The 24,125-nt window shown below is 31.9% G+C and overlaps 1 pseudogene; it reads right to left on the bottom strand.

Moving 5' to 3' along the window:
- Positions 1–4,491: 4,491 nt before the first annotated feature.
- On the bottom strand, positions 4,492–22,887 carry LOC114751433 (probable LRR receptor-like serine/threonine-protein kinase At1g56130; annotated as a pseudogene).
- Between the last annotated feature and the right edge of the window lie 1,238 nt (positions 22,888–24,125).

Below are 24,125 nucleotides of genomic sequence, written 5' to 3'. Positions count from 1 at the left end.
ATGGCTTCAAGAGGGTCAGATTTTGGATCTCTCCAAGGACCAATCAGTGACGAACCTTGAAATGACTCGGCAAGGATCGTTGAATCGCACAGCAGCTTTCCCATTTGAATGGAAATTTGCTATTTTCTTTTGCCTTTTTTTTTGTGTGCCTATTTTCCTCTTCAATGGTGGAGGAGAAGTTGCAGAACGAGAAGAAATAGAGTAGGGTTGAGAAACGCCGGAGCCTTGAACACTGTGATCTACCGAATGCTGCAACCATGATCGGTCCCCCCTGACACGGGTATTTACTGACGATTCGAATGTGGGAGGCGATTAGGGCAAAGACGATCACAGTCGCCGGTGGGAGAGTAATAAAGCTCAATTTTTATACATTTTATCTTACATTAATTTAGGATTTAAATGATAATTTTGGGCTTAAATGAACTTTTTATGTATTATTGGATTAATTGGTTGATTTTTGAATTTTGCATAAAAAGTCTGATTTTGGATTAAAAATATAAATATTTTGTGATTTCCTATTTTTTATTCGAAATTAATTTTTTCTATTTCTTTGGAAACAAGTCTCATATTTTTAGAAAAATTATTTTTAGAAAGTTTGTAATTTTTTGCCTAATTTTGTGCATATCTAATATTTAATTTTGATATAGATTATGTTATATTTGAATATAATCTACATTAACAATGCACTTGATTTCTTGTAGGTCAAGAAAGAGTATATAGGAAATCCAATGATACAAGATTGTGTCTTGAAATTTAAGTACAATCCCATGGCTAATATCAAAGCAAGGACTCACGCTTGCTCCATATCTTCCTTCATCCCATATTCCCGCGGACGCTCACTCTCTCAACCATAGACTCGATCAAGAAAAGCTCTCTCTCTACGGGTTCATCTTCAGCTTCCACTCCATCTCTTACTCATAAACTATTCATTATCCCAATTCCTTCAGTCACGCCACTTCTCAATTATCTACCCAACATCACTTTCGCTATTCATTGTGTCACGTACCCATGAATTGCACTAAGGAGTTTGGAGGAGGAGATACATTGATGGAGGCTTAAGCTTGTTAGGGAGACAACTTGGGAGAAGCATGGAGAAGGCTTGAGCCTTGGGCTGACATTTGAAGACCACAAGAGAGTGATATTCCATTTATCTTTTTAATTCAAGGACTTGAAGATTATTTAGTTTTAAATAATTTTAAGTTGTATTTTTGTTGAGGCAATTTAGTTCTAGATTGTCACTTTTATTCTTGGATTGGACTGATATTTGAATTTTATTTGTGTTGAGACATTTGATGGAATTTATGTGTATGAACCTTTGCATTGTTAATTGAATTTATAATTGAGTTTTCATTATGAGTTTAATTATCAATGTGGTTTGAATTGCAAAATTTGGGTTCTTTTGCCTCTTAATTGTTTAATTGAGTTGGTTAATTGTCTAGTTGTTTAATCGGATGATTTCAAACATAGTTTCCAGAATTAATTTGAGTTATTTTCATTGGTTTTAATAAGCTTAATTAACCAACCTTATACTGTTATGAGTTCTCTAATAGTTTAAGGGTTTTTGAGATTGAGGGTTCCTTTTGTTTCAAGTAGGTAATTAAGTTTATTAATTCTACTCTTTTATCACTTCTCTTTGGTCTAATTAACTGATTAAGGTTATGAAGGTTAAATCTATGCGAATCCTAAGTTGTCCCCTCTACCTTACCGAAGAAAACTTCTCAATTTTCACTTGTTAATTTTCTTTGCTTTCTAGTCAATTTTATTTATTTATCATTTAATTTTTTTCCTCAAAAAAAATCCCCTCCAAAAATTGCTTTGCATTCGTTTAAGTTTAATTTAATTTTCATATAGATTTTAGGACGCTTGCATCTTGCATTTAGAATTAGAGTTTTGCATTTTAGTTAGGTCCAATTTAATGCATTTTTTTATCACCTAAATTTTTACCTAAAGAAATCCATAACTTGCTCTTTGGAAGTAATGACCTAGGTCGATTCTAAACTACAAATTAATTAGGACCTAGTTTAATTGAGTGCTTTAACGACAAAGGCATCATCAGAGAGATAGTGAATCGAAGGAGAAAGGCTCCCAATCTTGCAAACACGGCAACGACGTCGTTGCGACTGGACTGGGTGGTGCTTCAAGATCTGGACTGTGGTGGTAATCCAAGAATCATCTTCGTGGGCTTCAGCATTTTTGGCCCAAAGATGACCTGCTCATGATACTATGTTAACTTTAGAGATTTGAGAGAAATAAGAAGAAGAAAGATAGAAATTAGATGTATTATCCATGATAGAGCACATGCTCAAACAATTATTGTAACCCACTTAGGTTAACACTAATCATCCCTTACATAAGAGCGATAAACAAACCCCATAACCTATAAGGATTCTTGAGGTGGGAGACCCAAGTTAACCTCCCCCTTTCATGGTGAAGATTACGTTATCTCATACATTTAACCCATGCACTAAGACCCTATTTATAGAGTCTCTCTTAACAGAAAGCACGATCAAGTACTTCCTCAGCCTTTACGTAAGTCTCTTTCTCTCTAGCCTCCTCTGTTTCTGTGTGTAGACCTCTGGTAGGTTTTATTCAATACTTTAATAGCAAAATGTCATTAATTAGTGAAATTCCTCCTACTGTGATGGAAATGAAAATATATTAATGGAAATATATATTGTAGTTTGTAAGTTTACTTTATTGAGGTGAGAGTGAGATCATGAGACTTGTGTAGCTGTTGTTGGTTGTTGATGATATACAGTGTAAAACTATTTTACGTTTATTATTACTCCTCTAACCCTTAATATAAGATCTATTTAACTAATTTGATTATATTAAGGAAGTTAGATAAGTTAGTTAATCACAAAAATATGACATGTTTTTCCTAAAACACCATAATCATCTTTCTTAATATCCTCCCTCTTTCTTTTACTTAATTATGGTTGAGTGAGTATCCATGAGGGTAATTTAGAAAAAACTGATAAATATGAGAAATAATTCTTATATTTAGGAGCAAAATTAACTTAAAATTTAAGTCTTATATTAAGGAGTGGAGGGGTATTATTTTATTATGCAAGACAAATCTGAAAATTTTACTGATACAGAATAATTTATATATATATATAATTAAAGTGATGATATATAATATTATTAGAAAGTTGCAATACATATGGGGAAGAGTTGTATGGGCAGAAGAGAAGAAGGCTTAATAACAACTTGGACAGTCTTAAAGCTGAAGCAAAATACTGGGGAAGAGGAAGAGATATAAAGGTGCAAAAGAAGAAGATGTCTCTCATCCCTTCTTCTCCAGAAGAGAGGATGCTTTCTTTTTATGTAAGCAGTGAAATATATGCATGTAATGATATTTATGCCATGGCCACCATAGCGGATGAACAAACATCTCCAAACTCCGCTGACGGTACTATCCCCTTACTAGTTAAGTTAGCATTTAGTGGTACTATTGGCAAATCTTAAACGGCGCATTTCATTTTCATGCATTTTACAAGAAAATATGTTTACTTAGTTAAAATTTACCAGTTATAAATAAAATAGAAATATGTGAGAGAATTTTTTTTTGAAAAAAAACCCATGCCTACTTTCAAAAATCATACACTTTAAAGTTTTATTTGAGTCGATGAGAAAAACTTAGTCTCTGGCCAAAAAATTAGTCAATGCATAATTGAAAGATTACCGAGATTTATCATTTTATGTATGGATGGGAATATAGGGAATCACTTATAAACACGTTTTACTTAAGTCGAGACAAAACTCTGATCTTTAATATATGACCTATTTAATTAGTTTGATTAGATTACAGAAGTTAGATAAATTAGTTAATTATAAAAAATATGACATGTTTTTCCTAAAACACCATAATCATCTTTTTTAATATCCTCGCTCCCTCTTCTATTTGATTATGGTTGAGAGAGTATCCATAGGGATAATTTAGAAAAAATTGACAAATATGAAAAATATGTCTTATATTTAGGATCAAAATCAACTTAACAATTAGATCTTATATTAAAGATCCGAAGAGTAACTCGATACTTATAATTTTAACTATTTAAAATATTAGTTTCTACATAATACGATTGTATCTTGAGGTTCACATATAACGTTTTGAATGACTAAAATTAATGAAAATAATTTGTATCAATTTAAAATTTAAGAATTGAGTTACAACCAAATCAGAACTAAACCAAATAATCAATTTGTTTTCTTTTTTTAATATTATATTACACAGCTTGAGAAATGAACAATATTTCATAGCTTACGAGTAATATGATTTTTCAAAAATTGTACATTGACATTGATGAATGATAAGTGAAAAACTTTCTAATTACACATCAACGAGGGATGAAATCGCAAATAGAGGCTAAGCATTTTGATGATACATTCGAATAAACAGGGTATGATATAAGCAATAAAAGGTAGAAAAAAGAAAAGTGAAGTCAGATTAGGAGCACAACCTCATTCTATTGTAGATCTCTTTATAGGAATTGGGACCCAAAAAAAAAACAAAAAAAACATGCATGATCAATCAATTCTCATCTACCTTCATCAAGAATGTGACGAAGGACGGGTTTAGAAGCATCTTTAGGTGATAGATTTGCACCACTGAATGTGCTGGTACTTGTGGATGAGTTATATTGACTTGTACTTGATGATAATCCCTTTGTGGCCACACCAGTCATGAAGCTGCTCACATCAAATTTCCAATTTGTCAAGTATCTAGGTTTTGAGGTTATAGTGCTCACTTCGATATCTTCGGAAAGCATTGCCATGACACGGGACATCGTCGGCCTCAACGATGGTGATGATTGAGTGCACAGAAGAGATATCCCTACAATCCTTTTTACTTCTTCCTCGTTGAAATCTTTAGATAGTCTAGGATCCACGAGTCCAAGTATACAGTTGTTCTCATGCAGCTGCTAAGCCTGTCAACCCAGAAATAATTGAAACTAGTTAAGCCAAGGCCCAGAAATCAATGGAACATAAAAGAAGAATGCCTTTTCTTTCAAGCTGTTTCAAAAAATAGAAAGCTAAGAATCAAATGATGTCATAACTGGTCAGCACTACGAGCCTGGAGATTGGACAAAATTCTAGGTTCTATGCCACTGCTAAAGAATATGGGATGAAGTGAAAGAAAGGTAATTTGGCAATAAGAACGCATCAAAACTCTTCTAGACATTGGCATGAAAACTCCCCTGTAAGTGGGAGGTTGTGAGTTTGATCTTGTTTGTAATCTCAAGTCATTAGTACTTGCCTCTTTAATTCAGAAAAAGAACTCTCCTAAACAAAAAGGAGTTATTCACAATCCCCAACAGTGTGAGTTACGTGTTACTCAGTACCATAGTGTTACTCAATACCATATCACGTAATCCATATTGGAGAGATTTAGACATGCTCCAAGAGGTTGTCCAGGAACGTTTCCAGATAGAGTATGAAAATTGAAAATGCTTTTCAGAATCCGAATGCATCAAAAGAGATAGAGAGGTACTACATACCCATTCTAGAAGATACATCTTCTCCCCTTCCAGGCTTGAATAAGAATTTGGCCTCCCACTAACCATCTCTAGGGCTAAAACACCAAAGGAAAACACATATGCTTTCTCTGTAAGGTGCCCACGCATGGCATACTCCAAAGCAAGATATCCACTATTTACAGTTCATCAAAACAAAAATATGCAAGTATTAGCATAAACAAATAAAACATGCATACAATTTATCTAACCTAAAAGAATAAGGAATTCAAGTCTTGATGACTTACATTGTCCCAGCCACACGAGTGCTTATATGGGTCTTTTTATCGTCATATAATTTAGCCAAACTAAAATCAGATATTTTAGGGGTAAGATCATGATCAAGTAGAATATTACTAGCTTTTACATCACGGTGCACAATACGAAGGCGAGACTCTTCATAAAGGTAAGCTAAACCTCTAGCTACACCCATAAAGATATCATAGTATGTGGGCCAGTTGAGAGTTAAACAATTTCTTGTAGCATACAAGTGACATACATTCTAAAAATAATAAACATGAACAAAAAGTAAAGGCATACACAGGCACACGAACAAACACAAGAAGTAGAAAAGGTAATATCATCATGACTTCATAGCAAATAATGCTTGATCAAGACTCTTGTTTTCTAGATACTCATATACAAGAAGTCTTTTATTTCCTTCAAGGCAACACCCATATAATTTAACAAGATTACGATGTTGCACAGTAGATATAGTTGCAATCTCAGCTATGAACTGGCTCTTTCTTTGATGAGATCCTATAGAAAGTTGTTTCACACCAATTACTCTTCCATCGTTAAGTATTCCCTGGTATAAAAGAGGAAAGTGGTTATTCTATGAAATAAGGGCTAATGTTGTCTTTTGATGCCATAAATGAAAACTTTTTTCTTTACCATAATAAAGCACTAAAAGTCCTTATTTATACAACCCTATAAATCCCATCAGTAACGTAAGTAATGAAGAGGCACACTACATGTAAAGCATTGTCATCCTAAATTCCATCAAAGAATATTCACCTTATAAACAGGTCCAAAACCTCCCTCTCTTAGTTTGTTGCTTGGATTGAAGTCATCTGTAGCATTCTTTAACTCAGAATAGCTGAAAGTATATGGCTTTATATCAATACCTAAAAGCTCTGCAAATTAACCACGAACAAGGTTATGAATAGAAAGAGAAATTGATAGGGCATAATCTGTTGCTGTCTATGTCTTCTAATAAATTTAGTAGAAAAACTCGCACTACCATGCCTATTGTGCCACAAATTAACATTAAAGAGAAGAAATAAGGTAACAGAAACTCTATGCTTGGACTTTCATGTTGAACTAAACTCATGTTTCGTTTAATCTTTTGGTTATGTATAGGTACAAAACCCACTCAGTGTGATGAAACTGGCAAGTGTCCGGTTATTATGGACAAACACAAATTAAGATATGCCTAATCATTTAATGAATTGCTTCATGAACAATCACTGACTACAATATGAATAATATTCATGAAAATGCACAATTACAATTTAAATAGTCAGGAATGTGCAATAGCTTTTTTACCTTCTTCACCATCTTCATGATGCTTTCTTCTCTAGATGATATAGAAAATCACAAAAATAGAAAGAAAGCTTACGACTCCAACACCAATAACAATGCTCACAATCAGACCGGTTCTGTTCTTTGTACTACCTGGAGGTTTGTTACTGACTGTGGGAATGAAATCTATTCAACACATAAACAGACCATGTTAAGGTCATATATCGCTCTTTTTCCATTTTGGTAAATCAATACTTTAAGTTCTCGACTGCTATTTTTTTTGTAAAAGTTTTACCTGGGGTAGTGCTGATTGCTGAAATCACAGGACCATAAGTACCTTGAGCTGGTATGCAGCAAGTCCCTTTTCCAGCCCAAAAGAGATGGATCTTAAGAAAGTTTTCTGACACATGAACCTGAAAATCCTTTCAGACAGCTCTAAAAGAGGCACCCCCGACTTCCCCGTTTAATGTTAAAATCCTTCAAAACACGATTCCCCTGGAATAGGACAAATGAAAAAGGAGACAAACGAAGGAGGAGGCATAAATAAGGGTGAAAAGGAAAGAGCAAGGATTTCAAATAGTATCTCTGGCAAATATTGACCATTCATGAATGTAGTGGTTTTCGAACTAAAAAATGCAAGCATCATGACAAGGACCATTTCAACACAAAAACTTGAGTTGTTTTATGAGTGCCCCTACTATTTCTTGGACATTTTATTTCTTAGACTTATGGTGCCTTAGTTAAGGAAAATTTAAAGTTAAAACATAAATTTTGTAATTTCTTGTTTGAATATTATAAACATGGAAAGGCAAAATGAGTAAGGTCAGTCATTACACAAGTTCAAGATAAGAGAAGATCAATTCAATTATGTGTATTCGACAGATACAGTTAATGTAAGAATAAGTGTACAAGCTAGGTCAAAACTAGTTAGCTAATGATTAGTGGGTTGGGCTTACACTGCATATACTAATCATTCAACTTCACCTAATGCAAAAATAGAAAGATGGGGTGTTTCTTTGAAAAAGCTAGTGACTCCCATTTAGATTATTACGTTATAACATCTAGTGTTGCCTTTAGATAAAATCATATGCACCTGGATATATATATCAAAGACCCGTCTTCCAAGACTTCTCCATGTAGTCATATCCAGAATAGATGTTTCAGCGAAATAAAGGGAAATGTTATAATCCCCATTTTCCAGCCTCAAGCCATAATATCTTAACGAAGAAGCTGATAGCTGTGTTGTTTGGAAGAGCTCTGAGTCCACAGTACTAGTGAAATGATTTGATACAAAGCTTGTGTATTGAGGATTGTTTGTCCTAGTAAATAGCCTGACATTGCTCACTGCCCATCTTGTTGTATCAGTAACATAATAAGTTGCGGGACCAAATGTCTCATTATCTCTTTCATAAGTAATTCTTTCTGATGATGTAATTGAAGGACCGCCACACTTGATTGCAAAGTTATAATCTGAATAGAAACATTAAGCAGGGCTATTTCAAGGCATGAATAAAGAAAGTAATTATCTTGACCTAATAGACTTCAAATGGAGTTTGAAGTTTTCTCGCATGTTTTACAGTAGAGAAGTAGACTTTTGTGTGTCAATGAAGTCTAATAGTTGTGATGTTGAATTTGGATCTAATAAATAAAGTTTAGTCAACTAGTGATGGTGATGGGAAAAATTATCTGTCACCCCTCAATGCATAAAATGCATCAAATATAAATAATTCCCTAAAGTCCTATATGCATCTTACTGGTCCAAACTTGTAAATGAGTTTGCAACTTGGACAAATAGAAAACTTGAAAAAGATATACGCATAGGTTTCATGTCAATTAGAGAAACGATAATGATTTAGATGTTTGTCTTATTAGAGTTTCCAAGGTGAAAATGTCTCAATAATACAACTCATAAAGGCTATGCAAGATTACTCTTCTTTTTAAGTATTAATTAGATAGTTTGCTTGAGAATTGCACAAAATATGAGGAATAAGAAGCATTATTTATCACTTTTGAATAGTATGTTTTGCGATAGATTTCATAGTTAATATTGATATATCGATGCCAACAATGGCAAACTAGAGATAAAAGAAGTACTTACATATTCCAGAACCACGAAAATAAGGAAAATTTTGCTGGAGACAATTGAGTCCAGAAGGAAGGTCACTACAAGAGAAAATAGCATTTACTTAAAATATGTACATATTAAAGAAATGTTAGATAAGCCCCTTGAATTACATATTGATTTTAATAGAAGAAAATACAAAGTAGGCATGGCAGGACAGCCCTAACAGAGGCACCCCTAGATTATCCACTCAAAGTAAATTTTATTTCAGAGGTTTGTACTTCTTATCACCAAGCCTGAACATATAATAAACCCCTTAAATTACATCTTGATCTTTGAATCTCCTTGTCAAGAGCTAGTTCATCTTAAGAGTTTAAACTTTGTGGAGATATCCTAGGAATGATTTCTTTATCAAACCCCCAACATGAAGGCCATTGGGTAAACATGGATGTAGCAAAAGCCCACCATACCTTGTGCTAAAATTATTTAATTAGAAAAAGGAGGTAGCAGGGATTGAACTCTTGATCATTTTGTAATAAAGCCCAATAATAGCTTTAATAAATATCTTTAGCAATTCTATACATACATAACCAGGATTGATAGTAAAATCATGGCTTTGAGTAATAGGGTATTGGCTTTATGCTTGAAGAATAAATGTTTCAGTTGATAAAGAGGCTTGTCAAGGTCTTCAAAATAACACGCAACTGACCTATAACTCTTGATTCACAATAGCCAATAAAAGGACAAAAATGAGATTGAGAGTCACAATATTGTGCAAAAGAAGAATGACAAAAGGCACAAGAATCACTTGCTATTTGAACCTTCTATTGTCAAATTGTTAGCAACCAAATTTCTGTTGACCAGACAGCATAAAAATAGCGGAGTTAGTATCACCTTAATATATAAGCAAGCAAATCTTCAAAATGTATGTTGTGAGAATGAAACTTACTATAACTACCTACTTTTTACCCTGCTAGATTGACTTTATGTGCACTATTATTTCCCCCCCTATATCATGCTTTATTTGAAAGCATATATTTTCCTTATTTAGCACCATTGCAGCAAGCAAGCCTTATCCCCTTAAGTGAGGTCGGCTGCATTGATCATATAATGTTATTTTGCTTGATCAATAATTAGATCTTTCAATATATCCTTCATCAAGAGATCTTATTTAATAACTTCCTTAAATGTCTTTCTTCATTTCTTGATCCCCCTCTACACCTCTTCATAGTACTAAAGACCATTTGTTCAATTCTCCTCTCTGGTGGCTTTATTGACCTTCTTTGGACATGACCATAAACATATTTCTGCCATTCTCCTTAATAGATGCCATACCAGCTTTTCCTCATATACAGTTATTGAGGATCTTATCTTTCTCTATGTGACCAAATATGACACAGAGATAGATCTAGAAGCTAGAATGTGAGGGACCAAAAATGAAAATTTTTGTCAAAGTGAGGAGAATTAATTTCAACACTTTTTACAAATAAAAATAGCAATATTTACAAGAAAACTTTACGCATGGGAGAGCAAGCACCCCTGCTTGAACCCCTGTATATATCACTATGCATATCTATCTCAATATTCTTATCTCTTAAACCCTAATTTTTTGCTCTTGTCCTTCAATGCCTAACAGTCACTACCATATAACATCATTGATCTTATACAAGTTTGGTAAAACTTCTCTTTAAGCTTAGTAGGTGTGCAAATGGGGAAGAAGATTTTGTTTCTTGTATTTCTAAGGAGGAAGAGTACAAAACATACCCACCCAAGGGTAGTAATGTGGAGCCCAAGATATATGGAATACAAATAAACTAGATCCTAAATCAATTCCTATAGCCATGGGTATTTACATCACAACTAGAAGAAAATATTCTGGCATGAACAACGGGATTTGTATTTTGCAGTCACAATTCACAAATTACTGATGATGTCTTCTTCCATTTCATCCACCTAACCCCACTTGTATCTCATGCATAACATCTCTGTCAATTTCACTGTCATCTTATAATATCAATCCCAAATACCTGAACTGATAGTATGGTTTCAACATCAAGTTTTACCTCTAAATAATCTCTAACTTGTCTCTTATTAAATTTATAACTCTCATTGACTTTGTAATGCGTATATTCCATCTTACTCTTAAAGGGGAAGCCCTTCAATTCCAAAGCTCATCTCCAAAATTCAAGCCTAAAATTAACCTCTTCTTGTGATTCCTAAGATATTATCATTTGCGAATAGCTTGTACTTAGGGAATTTTCTCTTGTATGTGATTCAAAACCAAGTCAAACCATTAAGGACTGAAGGACGATCCTTGATGCAAACCAATCCTTGTAAGGAAGTCTTGCCTCACCTTTAGGTATTGGCCCCCCGTACATATCCTTTATAGCTCTATTGCACGCAACATGAACAAGTTTCTTTTCCAAGGCTTTCCATACCACTTGTCTTGGTAATCAATATAAGCATTTTTTTTTCAAGTCAACGAAAGCCATATTTAGACCTCTTTCCCTACTCCTATAATTTTCCATCAAATCTCTTGGAAGATAAATAGTCTCTATTATAGATTATCTAGGCATTAACACAAACTGTTTCTCAGAAGAAAACGTTTTTGTTTCTTAATATATGCTCAATTACTTTCCCCCCATCATTTTGTTATCTAGCTCTTGAGTTTTATCCAATAACAGTTTACATGGTTCTGGATATCTACGTTATTCTTTTATAGCTTCATTAAAGTCATCCAAATCTGGGTCTTCTATTTCACTTTTTTATTGTTGCATAATTCAAGGTCACAAGAGATACACCTCTTGTCTCCCTCTTAATCTCTCAGTTTTCTTCTATAAATAAAATATAACTTTTGACGAATAAATATACTAGATATATAGCAAATATGATTTGTAGATAAAGAATTGGCTCAGTTGCAAGAGGACTTGTCAGTTAAAGACTTAAAGTGAAGCAAGGAACTTTTGAAATTATCAAAATGACAAAAAAGTGTAGGATAAGTTACTTACAGTTGTAAATTTTGTTTGTTCACCCAAGAGGGGAGGCTCCCTGATAGATTGTTGTAGGACAAGTCTCTGTAAGCATTCATTCAAGTTGTTTAAGTAAATACCATGGAGATGACAGACAATGCATTGAAGAATTAAGCCTTTAATTACAATTAGTGTAGTATCAGTTGCATAAGTTTGAAACTGACATAATTGCACCGACTTCTATGTTCCTAAGCACCATGGTAATGAGCCTGTTGACCTTAATCTTATAGGTATATGGATATCGAATTAGCATATTAGAATGCAGGTGCCCCAGAAGATAAATAGTCACCCTCTAAGTTTGAAAAAACAAGAATGCTTGAATTCAGAAATACATCTAGGATATAAGGATTCTTAAGCATATATAATAATATTACATCTGCGCACAAAGATAAAATTAATATATTATATTATACTCCATTCTTAATGCACTATGATGCTGTAGAGTCCAAATATGTTAAGAATACTCACATATTGAGAAGAGTTGGGCTTATTTGAGTACGGATTGCACCAGTGAGTTTGTTATTTCCCAGAAACCTGAGTTGGAGAAAAACAAATCATGCTTTAATCCAATGATGAAGGCATGCAGGAAATCCATAATTCAATTACTTAAGACAACATATATATTAGAAGTGTGTTAGCGAACTCAGATTGAAAAGTGATCCCAGAATCTGTACTGTGATGTTATTGAAGCTCAGATCCCTACAAGAACCAGCTATATAATCATTCGGATGTGGAACACAATTTTTCCCTATTGGAAATAATAATATGTGTATGAAAGATAAGATGGATAGTTAGTTGACTCCAACCGTTTTCTGCCACATAAAGCACATAATAGGGAAAAGAATAAAAGAGAATTGATTATGGAAAATTAGTGAAGAATCCTTGGTAAACTAGCAAGCCATTCCGGAGCCAGTTGGTAGTGGCATGCACATTGAGTTCTAATGACAAATCACTCTGCTTGATGAACATTTCAATTTGAACGAATTAGCATTAAGGGTTGCCCTATAGTTAAGCAGTATAACTACTGTACAAAAACTAAGGTATTTATTTAGGTTGGAGATATCCAATGGAAACCACTATGTGATTTGCTTTTTCCTGGGAAGCAAGTTGAAGAACAATCGCAGTCTGTGCTTTTGTTCTTTTCATTACATCATTGCCATAGGCCGCTATTTGAGACCATGGCTACATACCAGCTACTAGAATCCCATAAAATAAGAGCATTACGAGAAATAAATTTTCATAAAAGTGCAACATGATTAAGAAACCAAGAAATCAAGTAATAGGTTGACTAGATCCCTGAAATTCCAACTCTGATTTCTAGGACAAAAGGAATAATGGCTAATATTGATTGGCCTTTATATCCAACACAATAAGATATCTGGATAGTTTATGCATATCAACTACATGAACAAGGAATACTCACAGCTGGGTCAAATTTAGAAATTCATCGATATTTGATGGAATTGGATTAGAAATACTGTTATTTCTCATAACTCTACAAGATTGTTAACCAAGTTGTCATGCTACATTCTAGGGAAAAAATAAACAAAAGAAAATATATTGATGTATCAGGCAGGCTATGAATTATTAGGGAAGTTATTGCCTTCCAACTCACAAGATAGTCAAAGATTTCATATTCCTTATAAATGCCAATGAGGAGCTCCCATTAGATATTTCACTTATTCTCCTGCATTAGAATTATGCTTAGTTCTTATAAATCTGCAGAAATGCATGCAAGTAAGTAGTGTTGACACTTACAACTCTGTAAGAGAAGGCAGATTGCTAAGTGATGATGGTATTGGACCTTCAAAAGAATTTTCCTGGAACCTCCTATCAAAAAGTACAGAAATTCTACTCAGTGAGCACAAACTTCTGGAAAAGAAAATACCAAGTATCAAAACAAGTATTTATATTTCATATCTGAAAGAATTTTTTTGCACACAAGTTTTTATAAGGAAAGATTTAACTACATTTTATAAATAGGAAAGGAATTCAGTGATGAGAAAAAAAAATCAATCCATTAGCATAAATAGTCGTAGCAAAACCATATTATAACTAAAGACTTGTTAGCTAATAAGTGCTTTCCAACCCCTTTGTAAACCCACTAGGGGAGAAGCCTGAAATTGATCACAAGTAGGCTGTAAACTAATTATCTCCGATGATGAGACAGTAGATACTTCTGATTAATGCTTCTCAAATTTCTTTCTAACCAAAGTCATTACATTCCTTGAAATGATACACACAGTTAAAGGACTTCATGCAAAGTAGCTGGATAAAATCAATGCTCATTAAACATCAAACACTCTATTCAGAATTTCCCATACCACTTTAGAATGTTTAAGAGATCCAACGTCCTAATTTCAAGGAAAAAGAAAACAGTATTGACAATATTGTCTTACCAGACTATAAGCTTAGACCAACTTCCTATGAAGTCTGGTATCCTGCCTGTGAGTTCAATGTCTGAAGCCCACCTGGACAACCAGGAAAACTTTCAAAGTTATTTCATTTTTAATATTATAATTATCATGTAACAGACAAGAAAAAGTAACAATCTCTTACACTGTCCCCAGGTTTTTAAGACTAGCAAAAAAAGGAGGAATATGGCCACTAAGTCTTGAACTATCTAAATAGCTGCATAGAAATTTTTATTGAAATTGATATCATTTGCTGATCACACAAAAATCAATAAACTAACATAATCCAGATTCCAAAACAAAGTGAATAATTGTAACTTTTTTGGCATATAAGGAGCCTCACTACATTGAAATGAAAGGGGAATGTCAGGAATGTTGCGAAAATAAATTGCCAATGCTACCATAAAACATATTTGAAATGCATTATATAAATTCCAAACAAAGGAAGAAATGATTCATTATTTTTTATTAATTAAAAATAACATGACAAACACATATTTGAGAAGAAAAATATAATGCAAGTTGTTCATGTCCATAAGTGTTACTATAACCTACAAGTCTCAGACATTAATTCTTTGATCATAAGTATTTCCCAAAAATTGCCAGTGAATTACTAGACAGCATGCTGTTAGATATCTTCTATGTGATAATCAAACATAAATTAAAAGTATACATGTCATCTGAAAGATTAATATTCATGGAGTTGAGAGAATATATTTTTCATAAGCCCGTCATTAGAAACAGAATCTCATGCTTCCAATGCGGGACTCTTTCAATTTGATCATAGCAAAATCTACAGAAGCACAGTGCACTAGAGCTTACAGTTGTTCCAATTTCATGAGTTTCCCTAGTTCAGAGGGGATAGACCCAGAGAAGTTGTTTGATCCAAGACCCTTGCAGAATTAACAAATAATGAAGTGGATGGATAGTATCATCATGATATATGTCTCATGGAATCACAATTCTAATAAAACAGAATGGTCTTTAATTAAGCTACATAATTATTCAACATCCTTCATTATCAATTCCAGATATTAAAAAAGCCCATGGAAAACAAAAAAGAAAAGAAACAAAATATCACTTTTGAATAATGTGATATAACTTGGGTACATAGAAAAGTAAAAATATCAAAATTGCCAGTTAAATCACCTGCAAAAACAGAGAAACAAAATGAAAGGACAGAGCAAAAAAGAAGGAAGAAAGAAATTGCTTCAAGGGGAAGTAGATGACTTACAATACAATTAACTCGGTAAGATTTTCCAATTCCTTAGGAAGCTCCCCTGATAAGGAGTTGATGCCTAAGGTCCTAATTAGGATAAATTTTACAATAAAGTGAGTCGATGAGTATTGATCACAAGGCATAACAAGCAAATCCAAATTCTCTCTAATAAGATGGGAAAAAAATTAGTCATTTCAAATAAATCCTACCATCATATCAACTTGAACGATGTGAAACTTATTTTTTGCCATTTGAAATACACAAAACTAATGCCAACATATTTGAACTATCCAAATCAACTGAACATTATCAATTTGCTCGCAATGACCATCTTTTTCCCATAAGAATTTGAGAGGATCCTTAGGTACAAGAAGGATTTACAACCGCTATCTAGTCGGCCTTACATGTACTGCGTACGAGTGAGATTTCCAATGGCTGGAGGTAGAGAACCCGTCAAATAATTCTGATCGAGGTTCTTGATTGCAATTAGAGGAAACTTTATGAAAGCCAGAAAAATTAAAAAGAAAAAAATTCCATTCATTAAAAAAAAAAAAAAGAACTCTTTCGAGGATGTTTTGCAAGAAATTTCAGTAAAACCCAGCTTGGAAAATTAAGGAGTTAAAAAACATACAAATTGGTGAGGTGAGTCAGAGTCCATAGCTCTTCTGGGATTTCCCCGACAACATCCAATGCATAAACCCTCTTGCCAGAAACAAGCAGGAAAAGTGCAAGATCAAGATCAACAATAAATAACAGAACAATATCAATAAAAGTAATGTGGCAAGTGCCATTGGAACAGTCGCATTTGATAAATGGATTGAAGTCTTCGACCACGGTAGTGCTGTCAATAGCTCGTCCGCTGCATAGTTCACCGCTTATATTCCATACATGCTGACGCCGATATTTCTCATTTGTTGAAGATTGAATTCAACGTTCTCGCTACATAAAATTTCAGATTTTGGAGAAATTGTATGAGATGCAATAGAATTTCCGACTGAGTTTTCCATTCTTCCAAGGAAAGCACCGTGAAAAGAAAATCGAATCCCACAAATTAACTAGTACGGTTAGTTGTAGAAGAATTAACTATTTTTTTTTTGGCCGAAGAATTAACTCATTAACTGACAGGCCCTTGGGAGGATTAAAATGATAAGGAAGATGTAATTTTTTTTTTTCAAAAACAGAACTTTTTCGCTCTTTCAAAATTACTACATCCGCTCATAAATATAATATAATTGTTAGTTTCTAATTTGGTCCTAAATATAAGATCCAAATATATTTTATCTGTAATATTTATTCATTTTTTTAAAAATAATTTTTATAGTGGTTGCACATATTAATATTTCATCAAATAGTAATTCTAATTAATACACATGTAACAAGAGTATCCTAGGGAAGATAACACCTATTTATTACAAATAATTAATTTAAAAAACTTCATTAATCTACTCAAATTAGTTAACTAACTCTTATATTAAGAACTAGAAGTAATATAAAGTATTTTTTGAAATATCATGTCTAAAATTACTAAACATTTTTTGTCTTTTAAGTTGTAATTAATAATATTTTTCAAAAAAATTTAATTATTAATGTAATTAATATAATTTTTCTAAGTAAGACACTATTAGATAGGGATAGATATGACAAAAAATACGTAATTTTAAAAATCATTAACTAACTTATTAAAGGGTGCAGATTAATTAAAAGTATATTATAATTCTAAATGGATAGAGTAAATATAAAATATTGTTTTTAGAAAAATCAATAAAAAGAAATAAAAAAGGGCAAAAGAATACAAAAATCCTACAAAATTCTTAAGTCAGGTCTATAAATAATTTCTTTGCACTTAACAGTAAACTTCTACTATGAACTTGAACTTGAACTTGCATGAACATAATGCCAGCTTATATTACTAATAGAGTGTGCCATTTCAATGCTTAAAAAAAAAGTGTGATATTTCAACAATAATGCTTGATAGCAAAATTTTAAAAACTAGATCTCAAGTTCTAAGATTTATGGTACAAAAAAATCCATAATCTTTTCTTTGCCAACAAAAAGACTCCATAATAACATAACTTCGCATGACTTTTTTTTTTGGATCGTACATTCTGTGATTGGCTGTTATTCACAAATCAATCACTCATATATACACAAGACTACCATTAGATCTATAAGGAGCTTCAAAAGTTTCAAATCCACAGCATTATAAGATATTAATCATATTTACTTTATAGGTTAATTTAATATATCACTTCAACTGAAAATTAAGTTGAGGCACAAAGAGTAGGCAAAATCCAAGTTTATTTGGAAAAAAAATCAAATTTTAACAAACAAAAAGAATAATCATGTTTAAAAGTTCTATCAGCATCTGTAGCAGTTACATCAATCCTTATTTTCCAGGAAAAACTTTCTACATCATATATCGCAGTCAGAGCACAGAGAGAGAGAGAGAGAGAGAGAGAGAGAGAGAGAGACCTTCAGAGGATCTGTGGTAGCGTTTTGAGCTTGTGATACAGAAACGAAGCAACTGAAGAACACACAAACAACAGAAGCAACTGCAAAAGCCATGGCTGGTGAAGACGACGACACAGAAGAACAAGAAGGAGAAGGAGAAGGAGCCATATGATTATATATGCAAACTGGAAGATATAGCTTGTGATGATCCAGAAGCTGATGAAGAAACTAATAGAGATTCAGATCGGAAAAAACGATGAATATAATCGGGCTAATGTGAAGGATTTTGTTGAGAGAATAATATTATGCAGCGCCACCATGCCCACAGTTTATATGCATGAATCATCATTTGACTTTTGCAATATGGCTTCAATTACTTAATGGGGTTGTTGTTGGTCGCCAAAACAAAAATATCCGAGTTGCCATGTTGGAGCCTCCCTTATCAACTTGTATGAATAAAGTAAAATGTTATAAATGCCTCTTATGATTTTATTATCTTTAATTAACACGTTTTATTTTTATTATTTTGAAGAAAAGTAGTACAAGATATATTCTCGTTGGAAGGAATTATTAGCCCCTTCTTGGAGGCTAATCGATAAAGGGGGCAACTATTATAAATTGCGACTTGTTTCAATGATTTATCAAGTTGATTGCTTTCACAAATCACAAGATACTTTTCTGTTAGTTCTTTATTCATTTGTAACAATTATTTTTTGGGGACAATGCTATAATTATTATATTAATTATGCTAGAAAAGATATGATCCCCTTCAAATGATACCCTTTATTCTCAATCTCCTATATAAATCCATATAAATATGTTATATTTCTCAAAGGAATGTGATTTGTTTTGATAGCTTTTTGACATTCTTGTTGTGAATGATGTGGAGTTTGATAGCGACGAATGTTTAAATCATTATTAAATGAGAGGGACCATATAAATTTGTATATATGCCTTGACAAATTGTTGTTGACTGGTAAAAGTTGGTGGCAAGGCCGACGCTTATTGCCATGCAAAGTTGACCATTCATGTGGCCTCTCATTTTATTTAATAATTTACTAGTTAGTTTCAACAACTTTTAAAATGGCTTATAAACAACTTTTCAATCATAATTTAAGGAATACGAGATAAGTATTTGAAGAAAGTTTTGTCTTTATTTTTGTGTGTGACTACTCTGTATTCACATTTCCTTTTATTCGGTTTGAATTTCAATTTATGTAAAATATATTTATAAGTAATTTTCAAATTTGATGGCAAACGGAGCCTTAATTATATTAGCCTTATCTTCCTCATAGATGCGATGACTATTGATGCATGCTTATGTAAAGTTTACATAATCATTGTTTGAAAAACATATAAAACATGTGAAAAGTAAATTAACCAAAATACTTTCAGTATTTATCTTTGGTCCATAGCTATATATTTTTATTGTGATACAAGAATATGTTATAGAAGATATTTAAGATCTATTTATTTAACTATTTGCTTCTAAGAAAATTTATTGTTTATAAAAATCCATTCATATATTGACTGCTTCATCAGCTTTTCAATCTGACAATTTAGAACGTTATTATTTCGCTTTAAATTTCAAGGAGACATCAAACGGCATAAAATATTACTATCTATGCTTTATATATGTGGAATTTTTTTTTCCTTAGAAGTCAAAATAGGAAAATTACAAATGAAACACGTGCACCTACTTGTTTTGAATTAGTAATTATTAATTACTAATATCCCACCAAATTAGAAATGAACTATATATAATTTATTCTTCAATTATATTCTCTGGCCAAAATTATATTGAGAGAATCTCATTTAAATCCAATTAAAATACTGAAATTCAAAACCAGGCCTTCAGAACAAATTTTTAATTAGGCTAAGAGGTCTAATTAAAGATTTATGAATGTTGTTAAAAGAGAAAAATACCCGTCTGTAATTAAAATGTGAGATGTTTCTTTTCTATTTCTCTCTCTTACAAATTCTTTTCCTAAAATATGAAAACAATCATCTGTAAAAAGTTTGTTTTTTGAATAAGTTTCTACTATTATAATGTAGGTGTATTTTATTAAAAAAAATATACGTGTTTAATAAAAAAATTCTGTATGTATGTTATTTAGTATATGAATGATAGATCAATATTAAAATTGAACAGAAATAAACCCATCCACAATTAAAATACTCCTCCAGTCTTTAATATAGGACCTAATTAGTAATTGTATTAAATATAAGACCTATTTCTCATATTTATTAATTTTTCTAAATTACCTCTATGGATCTCCTTCAACATAGTCAAGTAGAAGATGAGAGAAGATATTAAAAAAAAGATAATTATGATGTTTTAGGAAAAACCTATCATATTTCTTATAATTAATTAACTTACCTAACCTTTTTAATCTAATCAAATTAGTTAAATATATTTTATATTAAGGATAGGAGAAATATAACAATAATCTATACCGTTGCATTGATAGGGTGTTGGAGTACTTATTAATGGGAATAAAGGACTATATTGTAATTTTCTATCATCTACTAAAGATTTACAATTTTCAAATATCAAGAAAATCTCAAAAAAAAAAATTCAGAAAAAGAATTTGTGACGGGAAAAAATACATAAACAAACTCATATATAATCATAATAGTTATTTTAGACTTTTAACAACATTATAAATCCTTAATTAGGCATCTTAGTCTAACTAGAAATTTGTTCAAAGTGTAGGCCTAATTAATCTTAGATTTTGGTATTTTAGTTGGGTTTATATAGGATTCTTCCTAATTACAATCTCATTAACTTTTATATACACACACAATAATATCCTCTAGTGGGAAAATTCTCCAGGTAGTCAAGGAAGTTGTCCATTTCAACGTCGGCAAACGGCAAAAACCGCCCTCCCGCCTCCGATTTCTAACACAATGAAACTGGTTGGGTGAAAATTAAATTTATTGACCTCAATTTATTATGTTTTTCATATTTATTATTTTTTATTAAATTAATTTGTCTAATTTACAAACTGATATATAATTTAATATTATACCAAAATATTCTAGAGAGATCATATCATATTTATTATAATAACTAATTTATTTAATTTTTTAATCTACCTATTTAAGAAGTTCTTATAATTAAGGATTTGAGGGAATAACTGGTTAATTAATAATGCACTACCAAGTTAGTAGGCAATAGCCATAGCTATCTGAACCAACGGATATTAATTACATAATATCAAATTGAATAGACCAAGTCTCTTCTATTTTTTTTTTTTAATTTTCAGTCTTAGGATTTTGATCCCCAAAGTCCAAGAAAAAGAATAATTCACAAACATCTAGATGGATTTTGAAATTAACTTAGGCAAAACTTTATGGCTATAAAATCATTTCAATGATTTTTTTTTTATATTTGTAAGAATTAAATATAAAACCATGTCTTCTTGATTTTTTTTTAACTAACATATTCAATTGTCTTTGTAAACCATGTCTTTGTTTTCTTTTGACAAGGACTCTGAAAATAGTTAATGAGTGATGTAATATCTATTTTGGTGATTAATAAAATAAAAGGGAAAATTAGTAAAAAGTATCTGGTTGAAAATTATATTGACTAAAAAAATCTAAATTTGAATCGATGTAACTATCTTCAACACGTGTAACTTTTTTTTTAAAATTATGTGTAACATATTTTCAACAATGTATAAATGACTTTTGTTTTAATAATTATTGCACATAATAAAGATAAGCCGCACATAGCTGGAAAAAAAAAAGTTACACCCAGGAAAAATAGTTGGACTCGTCAAGTTTAGGCCTTGTTGACCGACAAAATTTTTAAACAAGTACCTTTTACCAAATTTTTCTTAATAAAATGAACTCTTTCTGCAATTCTACTAAAAAAGAACTCTGAAAAATTGAAGGTGAACATCCCACCAAGTTAATATCTATGCGTTTGAAACAGTTTGGCAAAAAAAAAAAAGCACTTGGGATATTTATTTATTTATTTTGCCGAAAAAGCACTGGAATATTCATTCCATTCGTCCTACAATTTGATATTAAAAAGATAAAAATAAATTTAAATTTTTAGGTGTAAATTACTATCTTATAAACACGGAATAATTTAATTTAAGATTATAGTTAGAAATATCAGTATCAACTTTTTGGAAAAAAAATATAATTCAAAATAGCTATCTTAAAATCTAGTAGACACTTTTCAAACCATATCAGAGCAAATATTTTTAATTTTTAACTATAGTCATGATTTTTTTTAATTATGGATATGTGCTTAAAAGCTTAAAGCTTAAGAATTATTTCCATCAAGTGAGACATGTTTTCATTGCTTAACACACTTAATGCTTCTAAGGGTGCACTAATAAATACGGCCAATAATTACACGTAAATAAATTGAAAATGTAAACTGTCAATGTGGTCTTTTGTAATGCTTGTTTTTGGACAGGCGCTACTACTTAAAAATTTTGTATCAATTTTTAATGCAAGACTTATTTAATTAATTTGATTGGATTAAAAAAAATAAGTTAGTTTTTTTTTTTTTTTTTTATGGATCAACAACACTAGCTGCTCACATAATGTGGCAGTTCAATGCGTCATTCCTCAAGCTATCCAACATACCCAGAGAAGGTGAAGAGAAGCAGTTCATCCCTTGCATCCCGCCGAGAGCTTCCTTTGCCATAGTATCTGCGACAATTATAAAAATTATTACTCCTTCCGGTCCTAAATATAGGATTCATTTTGTAGTATAAATTGTACTACAAAATAGGTCCTACATTTAGGACCGGAGGAGTAAATGTTTTTTTTTAAAACATCATAATAAATTTTCTTAATATCTTTTTTTCTCCTATTTGATTATAGTTAAAAGAGTATTAATATAGGTAATTTAGAAAAAAATAATAATTATGAAACATAAATTTTATATTTAAAACTAATATCAACTCAATAGTTAGATCCTATATTAAGGACCAGTGGAGTGTAATCTTTTTTTGTAGCTTGTTTTTATTCTCAGGTCAATTCCTTTATAGAAACCAAATAATAGATCATCTAAGTCCTTCATTAACGTTTTTTTCCCCTTTGCTGGTTATTTCTATTATGCTCCCACTAAGTTTTGAGCTGACGTCTTACATTGGCTTCTTAGGGCATGTTTGGCAAATGACTCAAACCATGGTTAGGGTCAAATATATGGCAAATAGGGGCAAAAATCAATAGACCATGGTTTTCAGAAGAAGTGAATCCATTCAACTTCTAATTCAAATTAGAGAGTATGATTGTGCCTGTCAGAGTAGATCCCAACGGTAATATGACTTTAACATCCCTCAATTATTTTTCTATTAACATATTTAATCTTACATTTTATAAATACATATACACATCTTAATTTTTTATTAAATACATTATCTTATATATTATTAATTATGTTGGTAAAAAATATATTATTAACAATTTTATTCCTTCAAATTCAAATATAGGGAGAATGACATTAAGGTCCCATGGAGAACAAAATACATCAAATAAGTCCCCTGAAATCTCATAATTTTTGTGAAGTCCCAAAGGGACCTCAGTGCAATTTAATGAAATTTGAAAAGACCTTATTGCCCCGGGTAGCAATCGCACGAAATGTTGAAACCTTCCCTGTTGCAATTCAAAAAACTAATTTCTGGTTGAAAGCCTCTTCGAGTGTGAAGCCCTATTCTATTTCACTTCAAAATCACGCTCTCACCCTCCATACTCTCATCCAAGCTCTATTGCCATTTTAATCGTACCTTGTTCTATTTCAATATCTCTGCATTTCAGCCGTGTTTCTTCTCCATTTTCTTCTGATTTCTGGTCAAAGCCTCTTCTCTTGTGGTGGGTGGTGACTGTGCGCTGTCGTTGAAATCATCCTCGTCGTCAGAGGTCAGAATCATTGCAGTGAAG

This window comes from Neltuma alba, unplaced genomic scaffold (assembly GCF_004799145.2).
Source record: "Neltuma alba isolate B1F8T4 unplaced genomic scaffold, ASM479914v2 tig00006919_pilon, whole genome shotgun sequence".
Lineage (NCBI taxonomy): Eukaryota > Viridiplantae > Streptophyta > Magnoliopsida > Fabales > Fabaceae > Neltuma > Neltuma alba.
This window is presented reverse-complemented; position numbering and strand designations above follow the sequence as displayed.